Source organism: Chiloscyllium punctatum, chromosome 25, assembly GCF_047496795.1.
Source record: "Chiloscyllium punctatum isolate Juve2018m chromosome 25, sChiPun1.3, whole genome shotgun sequence".
NCBI lineage: Eukaryota > Metazoa > Chordata > Chondrichthyes > Orectolobiformes > Hemiscylliidae > Chiloscyllium > Chiloscyllium punctatum.
The window spans coordinates 23,632,400-23,648,126 of NC_092763.1; positions in this window are offsets into that span (position 1 = coordinate 23,632,400).

Below are 15,727 nucleotides of genomic sequence, written 5' to 3' on the forward strand. Positions count from 1 at the left end.
TTAGGTGCATTAGTAAGGGGTTAATATAAGGTGGGGGAATGGGTAAAGGTAGGTTGGTCTTTGGAGAGTCGGTGTGGATTTTTTTGGGCCGAAGGGCCTGTTTCCATACTGTAGGGTATCTAATCTAAAAAACCTACTCTTTTCAAATCCATACTGGTTTTCTCTGATCAACTGTAAGTGTTCAAGGTGTTCAGCCCCACTGACTTTAAGTATAGACTCACGTAGCTCCCCAACTGTTAAGCCAACTGACCTGTAAATTGCAGGGACATTCCTCCCATTGGACTGAACTGACCGGGAGCAACAACTTCTTATATTGAGTTTCCAGGATCATGAAGATCTCAGGAGCACTTTAATTCTTAACTGCTTTTGCTAGACAGTGAACAATGAAATGCTGAATTGCTGCACAGAGAAATCAAACAATTTGCAACAACCACCCGATGAAGGAGCAGTGCTCCGAAAGCTAGTGCTTCCAAATAAACCTGTTGGACTATAACCTGGTGTTGTGTGGTTTTTAATTTCATTTATATAGGGCTTTCCGTATTCTTAGGATGCCCCATAAGGCTTTAAATCAATGAAGTGGTTTGAAGTACTGTCACTGTTATAATGTGGGAAAAATGGAAACAAAATGAAGTAAATGACTGGATCATTTGTTTTAATGATGGATAAGAATTGGCAAGGAACCATCGCCTAGTCTTTGAAATATTGCTTTGAGATCTGTTGATCCACCTTATTCATTCAGTCACGGGACTTGTGGAATGCCACTGGTAACAGAGAGAATCTGGAGAAGTATGAGGTGATGCACTTTGGTACAAAGAATTTGGAGAGACGAAATAAAATTAAAAGAATAATGTTCTAAACTGTGTGCAGGAGCAGAGACTTATGAGCATATGTGGAGGTTGCAGGACAGGTAGAGAGACCTGTGGGCGGCACGGTGGCACAGTGGTTAGCACTGCTGCCTCACAGCGCCTGAGACCCGGGTTCAATTCCCGCCTCAGGCAACTGACTGTGTGGAGTTTGCACGTTCTCCCCGTGTCTGCGTGGGTTTCCTCCGGGTGCTCCGGTTTCCTCCCACAGTCCAAAGATGTGCAGGCCAGGTGAATTGGCCATGCTAAATTGCCCATAGTGTTAGGTAAGGGGTAAATGTAGATGTAGGGGTATGGGTGGGTTACGCTTCGGCGGGGCGGTGTGGACTTGTTGGGCCGAAGGGCCTGTTTCCACACTGTAAGTAATCTAATCTAATCTAATCTAAACACAATGTCTCTGGCATTCTGAACTTTGTTCACAGTTCTGGCCATCACATTTCACAAAGGAGAAAAGTGTAGAAGGAGTCTGTTAGAATGGTTTCAGGAAAGGGATGAGGCGAGATTGGAGACGTTCTATTTTCTTTGCAGCAAAGTAAGAAATTTGATAGAAACTTTCAAATCACAAGGGGGCAGGACAGAATAGATAGGGAGGAATTGTTCCTTGTTCGTAAATGGATCAAAAACCAGGGAGTACAGTTTTAAAGTGATTGGCAATAGAAGAAAATTGAAATGATTAAAAAGAAAGCTTTTTTCACACAGTTAGTGGTTTGGATCCAGAGCATACTGCCTGGAAGTGTAATGGGAGTATGTTCAACTGAGGCATTCAAGAGTCAGAGAGTCATTGTAGTCCCACCTGCCAGCACCCGGCCCATATCCCTCCAAACCCTTCCTATTCATATACCCATCCAAATGCCTCTTAAATGTTGCAATTGTACCAGCCTCCACCGCTTCCTCTGCCAGCTCATTCCATACACATACCACCCTCTGTGTGAAAAAGTTGCCCCGTAGGTCTCTTTTATATCTTTCCCCTCTCACCCTAAACCTATGCCCTCTAGTTCTGGACTCCCCAACCTCAGGGAAAAGATTTTGTCTATTTGCGCTATCCAGGCCCCTCATAATTTTGTAAATCTCTATAAGGTCATCTCTCAGCCTCCGATGCTCCAGGGAAAACAGCCCCAGCCTGTTCAGTCTCTCCCTATAGCTCAAATCCTCCAACCCTGGCAACATCCTTGTAAATCTTTTCTGAATCCTTTCAAGTTTCACAGTATCTTTCCAATAGGAAGGAGACCAGAATTGCACGCAATATTCCAACAGTGGCCTCTGCAATGTTCTGTACAGCGGCAATATGACCTCCCAACTCCTGTACTCAATACTCTGACCAATAAAGGAAAGCATACCAAATGCCTTCTTCACTATCCTATCTATCTGTGGCTCCACTTTCAAGGAGCTATGAACCTGCACTCCAAGGTCTCTTTGTTCAGCAGCATTCCCTAGGACCTTACCATTAAGCGTATAAGTCCTGCTAAGATTTGCTTTCCCAAAATGCAGCATCTCGCATCTATCTGAAATAAACTCCATCTGCCACTTCTCAGTCCATTAGCCCATCTGATCAAGATTGTTTTTATTTAAATAATCAGCGAATGTGCCTAGGTATGGGGGAAAGGATAGAGATTGGTAAAAAGTCAAAATTCTCAGATGGCTGGTGCAGAAATGAAGGGCTGACTGGTTTCCTTCTGCAACTTGGTAATTCTGTGATTCTTCCAAGTAACACAGCAACTGAAAAACATTTTACAAAGTTGTTGCAATCCATGGTCAAATGTGTATCAAACTCTTAGACTTCACTGCAGAAAGCACATTCCTTTTAAGATCTTTGCAAGGATGAGGGGCTGGGAGCTAGATTTTATTCTTCTTTTCCTGTATAGCTGCTTGCTTTTGTGTTGGGGGGTGCGGGGCGGAGGTGCAATTTCCAGGTTATAAAGCTGAACAGCTTGTCCGTATCAAGGCTCACTGAGTCAGTGCTCTACCGTCCTATGAAACACTCAACAGAGAATCAATACACCCTGTGGAGTGTCACATTTGAAGATAGAAGTCAGGTTTCCAGATGAGACCCGGAGCCTCCGCTATTCAGTGGAGTGAACAATCTCTGTGCAGTATCCCTCAGCAGAAGGAGGTGACGACTCAAACTGAAAGGGTGAGCTTGCTGTCTGAACCTGCCAGGCAAGTCAGTTTCTTAGTCAAGTGTCTCACACAGGCTACTTTTCAATCTTTCATCCACCTTGTTGACGTTACCTGTAGGAAACAGACAACAAAGGAAAACTACATTGTCAATTTCACAAGACGGCCTTTCCGTGGGGCCCATACGGAAATACAGCTCAGTAGCATATGGCTCAACACACAGTAGGCACTCACTGAAACAATGTCCTCATTCAGACTCTATAATCTAGCAAGGTATTACAAAGTGCATCATGCAGTGCTTGAACTCACACACACAATACTTCACATTAGCCTTTTCATCATTTGATATGGATGCTGTGCACATCTTCCTATTTTTGAGCAATTAGTGTCCAATGCCGCAATTTTGAGACTTTGCATTATCTTTTACCCAGAATTGGTCTCACATGTCTCTCCAAGAAGCACTCACATCCTTTATAATCATGAGTGCACCATCTGTAGCCCAATATGGAATGATCTGATCATCATAATGTCAATATCTTGCTGTATATATCAACTCCTGTAGTATTCCAAATGTGTTCCATCTTTACCGAAGGCATGTCAAAACATACTTTTTGTTTAAATGAAGCATGATTGCAAATCATCAGGTTGGTTTATTTAACATAAAGTAGATAAAGCATATGCACTGTGAGATCTTGCTGTCTCCTTTGCTCTTTATTCCACGGAAGATACAAATAGCCCAGATTAATTAGGATGAATGGCCTGTTCCTGTGCTGTGCATTCTTTAGGATTACTGATTCTTTCGATTAAAGCATGGCCCAGTTACCATTGCTGCTTGTGGTGGCCAGCTAGCTGATGGAAGTGGTGCTCAATTCTACATCCCAACTATCTGCCAGCCTGTTGGCAGGGCATGTAATATTGCCCCCAAAGTTTGTGAACAATTGGTTAATTCAACTAACTGACTCGTAGACTCCACTGTTTCTAAGCAACACAAGATGCATAAGCAAGCCATTTCTATGCCAACAAGACAGCTGATGCTCTGGAACCATTGCAATGATATGAACTACCTGGGATTGTTTGTGCCAATAACCCATTGATCACTATTTATTTTTCCAAGTTATTAATGTGGCTGGTTTAGATACCAGCTGTTGGGTGTTGTGCAGACAAAATACTGAATTTAGACCTTAGAAGACGAGGAAGAAGTTTCAGTTCAGCTGTTAGAGATAAAGAACAAACATCGCATGGGAGGCCATCACAGTACTCACAATCAAGCGGACCACAACAAGCTAAGGGAAGGCACAACGCTGGGCTATCGGACAATTATTTAGGCCTGTAGTGTAACTGTTAGAAGGAGCTCTTAAACTGGAGTTGTTTCAGTTTGGATTTTACCAGTAAATCTGGCTTCTTTCAGATTCCCAGATCCACAAATACATTGGTTCTGAGGCTCTGCCTTTAGGAGTACAGATCTCAGTGCAAATAGAGGCAGCCCATGGAATCTGTACTGAACACCTGATCAAAGTGGCTTTTGATACAACTGCGGGTGGAGCTTTGTTGCTCAGTGAGTTCGGAAAGTGTACCATCAGCATTGCTGGAAATAGAATTTCATGACACAGCCACAACTCATGTGCTCATGCAGCATAGACTTCTCTTTTCATAGAAATACCACAGAATGTGAAGAGGACCCTCAGTCACTTCAGCTACAACACAGGACATTATTTCCCACAGGACATGTTCAACAAGCACTCAGGGACCCACATTCCAGAGACCATCGGCATCAGGATAGGGTGCAGAGGGACTAAGTGGAACATTCAAAAGAGTCACAAACTCCCTGGCCAGACATTCAGTTTGCTGACTGATTTTAATATTTCAGTTGGGTACTCTCCAACAATAGTTTTTTCCAAAAAACAAATATTCACGATAAATGCACATGAATGAGCTCCAAAGGAAATTGACAGAGTAACCGAGAGAGTCCAATTGTACTAAATGCTCTATTGTCAAGGAGCATAGTTTTGTTCTATTTACTCATGGGACATGGGAGTCACTGGCTGGGCCAGCATTTATTCCCCATCCCCAACTGCCTTTGAGAAGGTGATGGTGAGCTGCCTTCTTGAATTGCTGCAGTCAATGTGCTGTAGTAGATCAAGAATGCCCTTTTGGAAGGGAATTCCAGGATTTTGACCCAGCGACACTGAAGGAACGGTGATATGTTTCCAAGTCATAATGGTGAATGGTTACGAGGGGAACTTGCAGGTGGTTGTGTTCCCATGTTTCTGCTATCCTTTACCTTTTAAATGGAAGTGGTCATGAGTTTGGAAGATGCTGTTTAAGTGGTGAATTTCTACAGTGCATCTTGTAGGTAGTACATACTGCTGCTAGTGAAACTTGGTGGTGGAGGGAGTGGATGTGGTGCCTATCAAGTGGACTGCTTTGTCCTGGATGGTGTCAAGTTTCTTGAGTGTTGTTGGAGCTGCACCCATCCAGGCAAGTGGGGAGTATTCCATCACACTCCTGACTTGTGCCTTGTAGATGATGGACAGGCTTTGGGGTATCAGGAGATGAGTTACCCACCGCAATACTCCTAGCTTCTGACCTGCATTGTGTTTACATGGTAAATCCAGTTGAGCTTTTGGTCAATGACCGGCCGAAGGATGTTGATAGTGGGGAATTCAATGACAGTAACACCATTGAATATCAGGGGGCAGCAGTTAGATCCTCTCTTAATTGAGATGGCTATTGCCTGGCGTTTACGTGGTGCAAATGTTACTTGCCACTTGTCAATCCAAACCTGAATATTACCCAGATCTTGTAACAATTCTACTGATCGCTTCAGTATTGGAGGAGTCGGGAATGGTGCTGAACATTGTGTAATCATTGGCAAACATCCCCACTTCTGACCTTATGTTGGAGGAAAGGAAGCTCACATCAAAAGGCATTTTTTTGAAACAGTGGAGTGGTTGAGTTAGAAGGTACATGCTTGCAATACTTATTTCACTCTAAATAAATGGAACACTCAGCCTGGATCTAGCAACATCCATCACCATCTGGCTTCGTAGAACAGAACATGGTGTTGGAGACAGTCCAGAGAAGGTTCACTGGGCTTATGTCAGGTCTTTTGAGGAGAGGTTGAGAAAGTTGGAATTCAGAAGAATGAAAGGCAACCTTATTGACACAGACAAAATTCTTAGTAGATTTGGAAGGGTAGATGTGGGAAAGTCTATGACTAAAGAGCAGAAATCAGAATAAATTGGGTGCAAATTTAAGACAGAGATAAAGAGGGATTTCTTCCCTCGGAGTGTAGTGAATCTATGGAATTTTTTATCACAGAAGGTTGTCAAGGTTGGGTCATAAAGGATATTCAATGCTAGGATAGACACATAGTAAGGGAATCAAGACTATAGAGAAAAGACAAGAAAGTGATATTTAAGATTATCTGAACACCACAATCTCACTGAATAGCAGAGCTGACTCGATGGGTTGAATGGACCACCTCAGCTCCAACATCGTATGTTATTAAGAGAACCTGTTGTTCTTTTGATATAAATAAAAGGCCAGAAACCTTGATCATATGCAAGGGAATTAAACCAAGGAAAGGATATTATGCAGTAAAAAATGCAGACAGTACTCCTGACTCTCGATGAGACTGAGTAAGATCAATTTGAAAAAAATGTGAGATGCAATATTGTGGAAAGGAAAATAAGAGTTATGTATTCCCCTTGTAGGATAGTCAGGGAGAAAATAACTGTTAGATTATGTATGGCTGCCATGCAGAAACAGGGCAATGTAGAAACGTACATGAGCAGAATGTATCACTGTCTGAATGAGGTGCATTCAATGCTAATCGATCATACTGATGTTGTACAGTACCTTGGTCATGCTGCATCTAACAACATAATTCAAATTATCAATCGTAATGAGTCAGCTAGGTTTAAGACAGAACACACAGGATACAAATGGAGATGATCCTTGAGTTTGGAGGGTATGCCACAAAACAAGCCTGAAGTTTGACATCCTTGAAAGTTATAGAACTGGGAAAATTTTGTTGCGATATGTGATATTTAAGAAGGTATCGTAGATAAACCCAGAACAGTGTTTTTGACTGACCTTGGGAAACAGGATAACTGTTATACTGCAGCAGCAAAAAGCTTCTACAGGAGATACCTTTGACATACAGATGACTCACACAGATAGAGCTCTTATACATATTTGAGGTGATGTTTTGATGTCATGGAAGCCCAAGTACAACAATAACCAGATTCATTTCAGTCGGAGACCTACTTGCCATGGATTCAAAGACCTTCCAGAAGCACCTATGTAGACTCGGTCGATGTGAGATTTTGATTTGTGAGTATGGACTGGTCCACACCCCCCTACGACCCACCCTCCCATCCTGGCACTTTCCCCTGCCACTGCAGGAACTGTAAAACCTGCGCCCACACCTCCTCCCTCACCTCTATCCAAGGCCCTAAAGGAGCCTTCCACATCCATCAAAGTTTCACCTGCACATCCACTAATATCATTTATTGTATCCGTTGCTCCCGATGTGGTCTCCTCTACATTGGGGAAACTGGGCGCCTCCTAGCAGAGCGCTTTAGGGAACATCTCTGAGACACCCGCACCAATCAATCAAACCGCCCCGTGGCCCAACATTTCAACTCCCCCTCCCACTCTGCCGAGGACATGGAGGTCCTGGGCCTCCTTCACCGCCGCTCCCTCACCACCAGACGCCTGGAGGAAGAACGCCTCATCTTCCGCCTCGGAACACTTCAACCCCAGGGCATCAATGTGGACTTCAACAGCTTCCTCATTTCCCCTTCCCCCACCTCATCCTAGCTTCAAACTTCCAGCTCAGCACTGTCTCCTTGACTTATCTGGACTTGTCGAACCTGCCTATCTTCTTTTCCACCTATCCACTCCACCCTCTCCTCCTTGACCTATCACCTTCATCTCCTCCCCCACTCACCCATTGTACTCTATGCTACTCTCTCCCCTCCCCCACCCTCCTCTAGCTTATCTCTCCACGCTTCAGGCTCACTGCCTTTATTCCTGATGAAGGGCTTTTGCCCGAAACGTCGATTTCGCTGCTCGTTGGATGCTGCCTGAACTGCTGTGCTCTTCCAGCACCACTAATCCAGTGTTGTTGACTGTTACTGACTCTTGCTCTTGCACAGTTCTAGTCAAGTGACAGAAGAAGCTTCCAACATTATACCAACCCCAGTATCCAGAGATGGAAGGAATATTCCTTTAGGTTATAAGCCATCAGCATGTCAACCACTTTCTGAGGACACATTGCAGTGACACATTACCTGATTTGTTACTGAGTCTGTAACACCAACTCAGAAATAGGAACATAGAAATGTAAGCAGAACATTCAGCCACACAACCTTGTTCCACCAGTCGGCTAGACCACGGCAGGTCTTTATCTCAACTCCATTTGCCTGTAGCAGCTCTGTACCTCTTGAGACCATTATCTAAGAGCAACCTATTCATCTCAGCCTTGAAAGTATTAACTGGTCCAGTATCAACTGCTTTTTGGAGGTGAAAAGCTCACAAATCTAGAGAGCTGATGAGGATAATGCAGTGGATGTCGTCTGTCTGGCTTTTCAAAAGGCATTGGATAAAATAAATATGAAGTGAATGGAATAAAAAGGACATTAGCAGCTGAATAGCAGGAGACACAGACATGGTAAATGGTTGTGTTTTAGATTGAAGGAAGTAATATAGTGGGGATTTCCGAGGATTGATATTCCTTAACACAGGTTAATGAATTACACTTGGGCATACTGTATCAAACTTCACATATGATCCAAAATGTGGAAGTGTTGAGAACTGTTAGGAAGGTAGTGACAGCTTCAAGACATCATAGACCCAGTCCAGTGGAATGAATGCATTCAAGGTGGATGGAATTTAACACAGTTTTTAAAGGAGCAACAACATTTAAAACGGTCACTATTCTAAAAGAGGCATAGGAGCAAAAGGGACCAGGTTGCCATATGTGTAAAAAATTGTTGAAGGTAGCAGTACAGATTGAAAAAGTGGTTCAGAGGTCATACAGGATCCTGGACTTTGTAAGTAGAGGCATTGAAGAGAACCTTTGAAGAACACTTAGTACCATAGTCAATTCTTGGTAGTACACTTTAGGAAGAATGTGAAGATTTCAAAGTGGAGGCGGTTAAGAGAACTGAGAATGTTCTAAGGATGAGAGACTTCAATTAAACGGACCAATTGGAAAGTTTGAGGTTGTTCACCTTTAAAGAAGAGAGGGTTGACAGACAAGTTGATGGAGTCACACAAAATCATCATGAAATCTAACCAGCATAGGTAGAAAGATGTTGCTTCCATTCGTGTAAGGATTGGCAACCAGATGACAATGATGTGAGATGACTGGCAAACTAAAGCAATGGTGACAAAGAGAAAAAGTATGTGGTTAGGATCAGGAATATTGGTTATCCGAACATCAAATATCTGAATTTTGGATTATCCGAACAAAATTTTAAGGTCCTGAAGTTTGAGGTCGTAAACCGAACTCTGCCACTACCTGCAGAAACATTCTTTATAAGACAGACTGCCTACTCAGCAACTGGTCTCCCACTCTGGCTCTGTCATTTATTCTTTCTTTCTTTCTCTCTTTCCTCCTCTCTTACTTTCTCTTTCTCTTTCTTTCTCTCTCTTTCTTTCTCTCTCTCTTAGGGTGTAGGTTTGCTCGCTGAGCTGTCGGTTTGATATCCAGATGTTTCATTACCTGGCTAGGTAACATCATCAGTGGCGACCTCCAAGTCAGGAAGAAAGTTAGCCACCAGGACACACGAACACCAGCTAGCCACAAAAAGACACGACCATCTCTCCCTCGTAGCCCTACACACAGATGAAAAAAACCACCATTTCGACCGGGACAACATATCTATCCTGGGACAGGCTAAACAAAGACATGCCAGAGAATTCCAAGAGGCCTGGCACTCCAACTACAACGCCATAAACAAACACATAGATCTAGATGCCATCTATCAACCCCTCAGAAAAGGAACAGGAAATGACATCACCACAAACCCCAGGAACCCCATCCAGGAGAAAGATATAAATAGAAAGCAGGAGACAACAGCTTCGCTTCACTTGGAGGTCGCCACTGATGATCTTACCTAGCCAGGTAATGAAACAAACCTACAGCTCAGCGAGCGAACCTACACCCTAAACCTCAACCTGAGCTACAAACCTTCACAAACCTTCTCTCGCTCTCTTTGTCTCCCTCTCATTCTTTCTTTCTTTCTTTCTTTCTCTCTCTCTCTCTTCCACATCCAACAAGAATGGTAACGAACTATAAGATCATTTGTTGACATGTATTTATTTAAACAACCGAAGTATTTGGTTTATAAATTACCCACAACCGTAGCCACTAAGAATTTGTCCTTGATCTGAAAATAATGTACTTTCCCAAGATTTATTGCAAAGATAATCATATACTTTCCATTGTGCCAAATGTTATCTTGCAGTAACATTTTTACTGAGTGGTTTTCATTTCTTAATGCGTTAAGATGCTGATAAACTCTACAGTGTAAATACCCTCTAGCAGGAAAGGATTTTACAAATGGATTGTAGCTCCACACATTCCGAATTAGTTCTGCTGGTGAAATATTTTCACTTATTGTTTCTGGGGGGGCATCTATTTTCTGTCATCATCGACCAGTATTCCCAGAATAGATACAATTGTTTGTGTTCAAAATGTGAAGCTGATTTCCAACGATGCAGGTCAAATTCAATTTAGCATCTTGGAACCTCTTATACAAAATGTGGTGAAGCAAAAGGTTATAGGAATTTCAGTAAATTCCCGATGTTCTGTGATAATGTGCAGGAGATGCTAATAGCCATCACAAAGGAAATCACCTTCCCGATGAATGATTGACAAATACCAAGCTAAATCAATAGACAGTTATTGGGGGCATGTTGACAATGCAAATGTCATCACTGTTATTATCAACATCTGGTCATCATCGAGAATGAGAAAAGTTCGAATGATATGATTGTGACAGCCAGTATTCCCAGCATAGAGACAATTGTTTGTATTCAAAATGGGAAGTCAATTTCCAACGATGCAGGACAAATTCAATTTAGCATCTCGGTACTTCTAACAAAAAAATGTAATTAAAACCCTTTCAGAAAGTTTACTGTAGCACACCTTATACCCGTGTTGTAGTGCCTCAAACTATGGCTTGGTGTTAAAGGGACGGGACTTGTGCATGGGAAGAAAATGTTTAATATTTTTCGTTCTGTGTGAGGAAGAACATTCTAATGAGCTGGGTGTCAGAGAATCCCTCGGGACTTTCGAGCTGGCATAGGTTAGTTCTGGAACACATTCCATACGAGTGTGGTGCACCAGGAAACTAAATTGTTTTACAGAACATGGCTGCCCTTTTTGAATTATGTTGATGCAGGTTTGTCGGCTATACTGATCAGGGCCTTTGTGTAGCCGTGAGGGTAATGTCTGGCGGTCCGGGGGCCCCTGCAGGGAAGAAACCTGAATAAATACGTGTTTGTTTACTATCACTCCCATTGGTGGGGAGCTTCGGTGAGATTGCACTGAGTGTAGTAATTTAATTGAATATAACTTAAGTTACCTTGCTATAACATGGTTTATAGCATGGTTTTATTTTGTTTTTTTATTTATTTTTCTTCTTCTTTTTCCTTGGTTATTTATTGCATTATAGGTTTTGTAGAGTTTTTTTTGCTTTTTTTTCATGTTTCAGTAGTTTGTGGAGTAGAGTTGTAGTTTGTTTCCTATTATTGTTATTATATTATAAAGTTGTTATGCTATTTTGTACTAGTTCTGTAATTTTGTAAAAATCTTTAAAATCTTTTTTAAAATAAAAATATTTATAAAACAAAAGGAACAGGACTGCGCTTGCAAATGTTTGGAGTTATCTGGGAAGCTCCAATTCACTTTAACCTTTCTTTAAAATACTGCTAATTAATTCATGGGACAATTCAATCTATTTTAACCATTTTTAAAAATTATCTGCTGTCATAAATGCCCTTGTTTTCATTGGATCAAATTGACTGGTGTAAGACATGAGTTGGTGCTTCTGGCTGGGGCTTTGTGTCACGGGGTTCCATTTACACCTGAGAATGCTTCCATTGTTTATAATCAGATCAGTTATCCAAACGATCAGTTATCCAAACAATCCATTATCCGAACAATCAGTTATCCGAACAAAATGCTCCCCACTAATCTTGTTCAGATAATCAAGGTTGTTCTATATACTGTCTCAGAGCATGAAGGCAGATTTTATCATGGCTTTTTGAAAAGAAATTGGATAAATACCTGAAAATAAACAAATTGGAGCATCTGAGATCCTGAAAGGTCTTGATGGGGCATATGCGGGAAGGTTATTTCCTCTTGTTGGAGAAAGCAGAACTGGATATTCCTGTTCCAAAATAAGGGGTTACCCATCTGAGATGACAGAAAGAGAGATATTTTATCCTTACAGAGAGTTGAAAATCTCTGGCTTGGAGATGCCAGTGTTGGACTGGGGGTGGACAAAGTTAATAATCACACAACACTTGGTTGTGGGCAATAGGTTTATTTGGAAGTGCTAGTGTTTAGAAAGCCGCTCCTTCATCAGGTGGTTGTGGAGGTTAAGATCATGCTCACAGAACTTATAGCCAAAGGAGTCCAGTGTCATAGAGATGTGATACAGAAAACAATCTGAGATTCTTTGGAACTTTCTTCCTTAAAAAACAATGATAGCAGAGTCTTCAAATATTATAAGACTGAGGTAGATTGATTCTTGATAAGGAAGTGCATGGAAGGCTTTTGGGAGTGTTGCATTATATCACATTGTCAGTAGATCAGTATTGATCATATAAGAGACATGCTTATGCTACCATCATTGTATATCACAGCACTTGACTTAAGGGTATAAAGGTCTCATGATAATTCTCACCCCAGAATCACTTGAAGAATGACATGCTACTGGAAGCATGCTGCTCAATTGTAATGTTTATGTCTGTCAGATACTTCAAGTCAATAATACCCAACCTCAGATTTTTATGATATGATAGGTAACATAAGCATTACCACGTTAGGTATAAATACCTTGTATCCCTCTCTCTCTCTCTTTCAGAAGAAAGACATATGACAAGCTGCTAATCTGATTTGTTAAAAAAAATGGCAGTGAAATGGAGGTAAAATCACGAAGAAGAAAATGCAACTTAAAACACAAAAAAAACTACCATTAAGAAGCCTTACCAATGTCCCGACATTAATTTTTCCTGCCATTTTTTTCTCCAAATTGGTTCAACATTTTTTGAAAAACTGGGTGATGTCATCACCACTTATTTAACTAGAGTCAGAGATCTACTGCTACAAGTCTGCAATTCTTAAGGTGGAACAAATAAAAGAGAAACATGTAATAAAAAGGGAGAAAAGAAAAGAAAAACTAATAAAAGAAGTAAGAAACTATTGTATTACTTGTACCAAAAGCAAAGATCTACAAGACAATAGAAGGCCAACATTTAATTATGAACAGCATCTAATGCCAGTTTTATTTAATTACAACTGTTGAAACTGTATAAATGTCATCACCTCCACTGGATCTTTTGTGCAAGAGAAAGGGCCACATCATTGACACAAGAGCTGAGGATGGATGTAAATATGAAACCATAGTGATAAACAAACAAACAATGACAAGATTTTGATGTAGCCAACACTATTGCCACAGTCAGCATGTGATTTGTTGGTTGTTGCACCTAACCTAAAGCAGTCCAGCTTTTTTGAGAACTACATGGGACCAAGGGACACTGGGAATATGCACAAAATATGGTTTCAAAGTTAAGTCAAACCCAAAGAACAAATCCCAGGTGACTAACATAGTACAACACCACAACAATGGTAGCAATGAAGGAGTTAAGAAGGTGCACAAACAAAAACACATTGATGATGTTCAGAGCGCACCAAAAGAAAGGCTAGTTTCAGAAGATGACTAAGCTCTTCATATTGTTCACTTCACATGCCATATGGATAGTATAAATGTGATCAGAAATTTTTACAATCATTAATATCATGTGTTCTGCAAAGGCTGGGAAACACATATTAGAAGGTAAAATGGACATGGGGCTCAGTGCCAACAAATTGCTTCTATGTTTCTTTGAAGACATGTACCTCAGCTACTGTTGCTCCATGGTACGGCCTACAAGAGACCATCTCATATTATTCGGTACATCACCAATTCTCTATGTTGGCACAATCACATTGCTATACAATACACGGCTCATTTTGCTTCTGGACATCTTCTACTTGTTAGATAAGACCAATCCAGAAGTGGCAGGACTTCCAGTATGTATGATCTGAGAATAGTCACAATTTATAAGAATTAAACCACACCCAGTGTGGAGGAACAGGCTACATGTGACACACTGAGTCAATGACCTCAAATGCCAGTAAGCAGACAGATTTGATGCAATTAGAAATTTTAAGGATGGTGCAGCATAGCATTTTAAAAGATGATCTAATTCAATTGATAAATCCTCAGAGGCATTGCTGAATGCACAGTCAGGACAATCTTTGAGCAGAACTGAATGAGCTGGAGCAAAATGGTATAACTTGAAATGTGACCTATCAGGCAGATTGGTGGAGCACTATCACATGTCTTCAAGAAAGAGGCACCATAAGAGTTTAACTAAATCCAAGGGATCCTAACCTTTCCCTTTTAAAAAATAGTGTCCACACAAAACACTGATGCAGGAAGAATTGCATTATAAATTTTCCAGAGTAATATTCTTTTTCAATCAATACTCAATGGATACAGTTCTGTCCATCTAGCTGAAGAATCCCAAAAGCTCACATTTCATTTGGAGGGGATGGTTTATGACAGATACGACACTTGGACCGTCAATCAGCCCAGACCAAAAGCACTTGGGTATGATTCATAATAATGTACCTGGCTGTGGTTGTACAAATTGATGATGTCATGGTCCTCTGTAAGAGAAAGACAGAACATTCACCATCTGATGGCACAATGACATGGTGTCATGGATCAGACCAGACCCCCTCAAAGTATATTGAGAAAGTAGCATAGACCCCAATTCTTTCTTATTTTAAAGGTAAAGGTGAGGTGCTGTGTTCCAGATGCATTTTAATTGGTCAAACTACTCAACATTAAGCAAAACACAATTTACTAAAATACTAAAGTCAAAATACAATGAGAGAAAGAAGACCTTGAGATAACAATGCTATTGGAGAACATAACAGAATTATAAATAGAGTAACCATTACTAATTAATGTTCCAATATAGTAACATCCCACAAACGCACTCTCAGCAAATAAGCAAATTCAGAAAGTAAATTGTCTCTCATGCTGTTCTCCATCAAAAGACAATTCTGAGAGAGAGAGAGAAAAACAGCCGGTATAGATTCATTGCCTTCCAAACCTGCAACAATTGCTGAAAGCTAACAAAAAATCCTGGCTCTGTGAGTGCTTGACCACTCACGGTGCTTCTATTGTTCCAACTTTAAAAGAACACCAAAGCCTCACAAGTTGTTTATCTTCTCATAGATTGCTCATCGCCCATCCTCCAATCTCTCTCTTTAAAAAAGATAACAAACTAACCTCTTAAAGGCACAGCACTGCCACAATGGATTGGTATTTAACAGCATGAAATGCCAGATCGCCATCAGACAGATAACCCTTCTTGGGTCCATTTACTATGTTCACAGAAAACCAGCACAAGATATTAAGTACACTGGAAATCAAAAATTGTTGGAA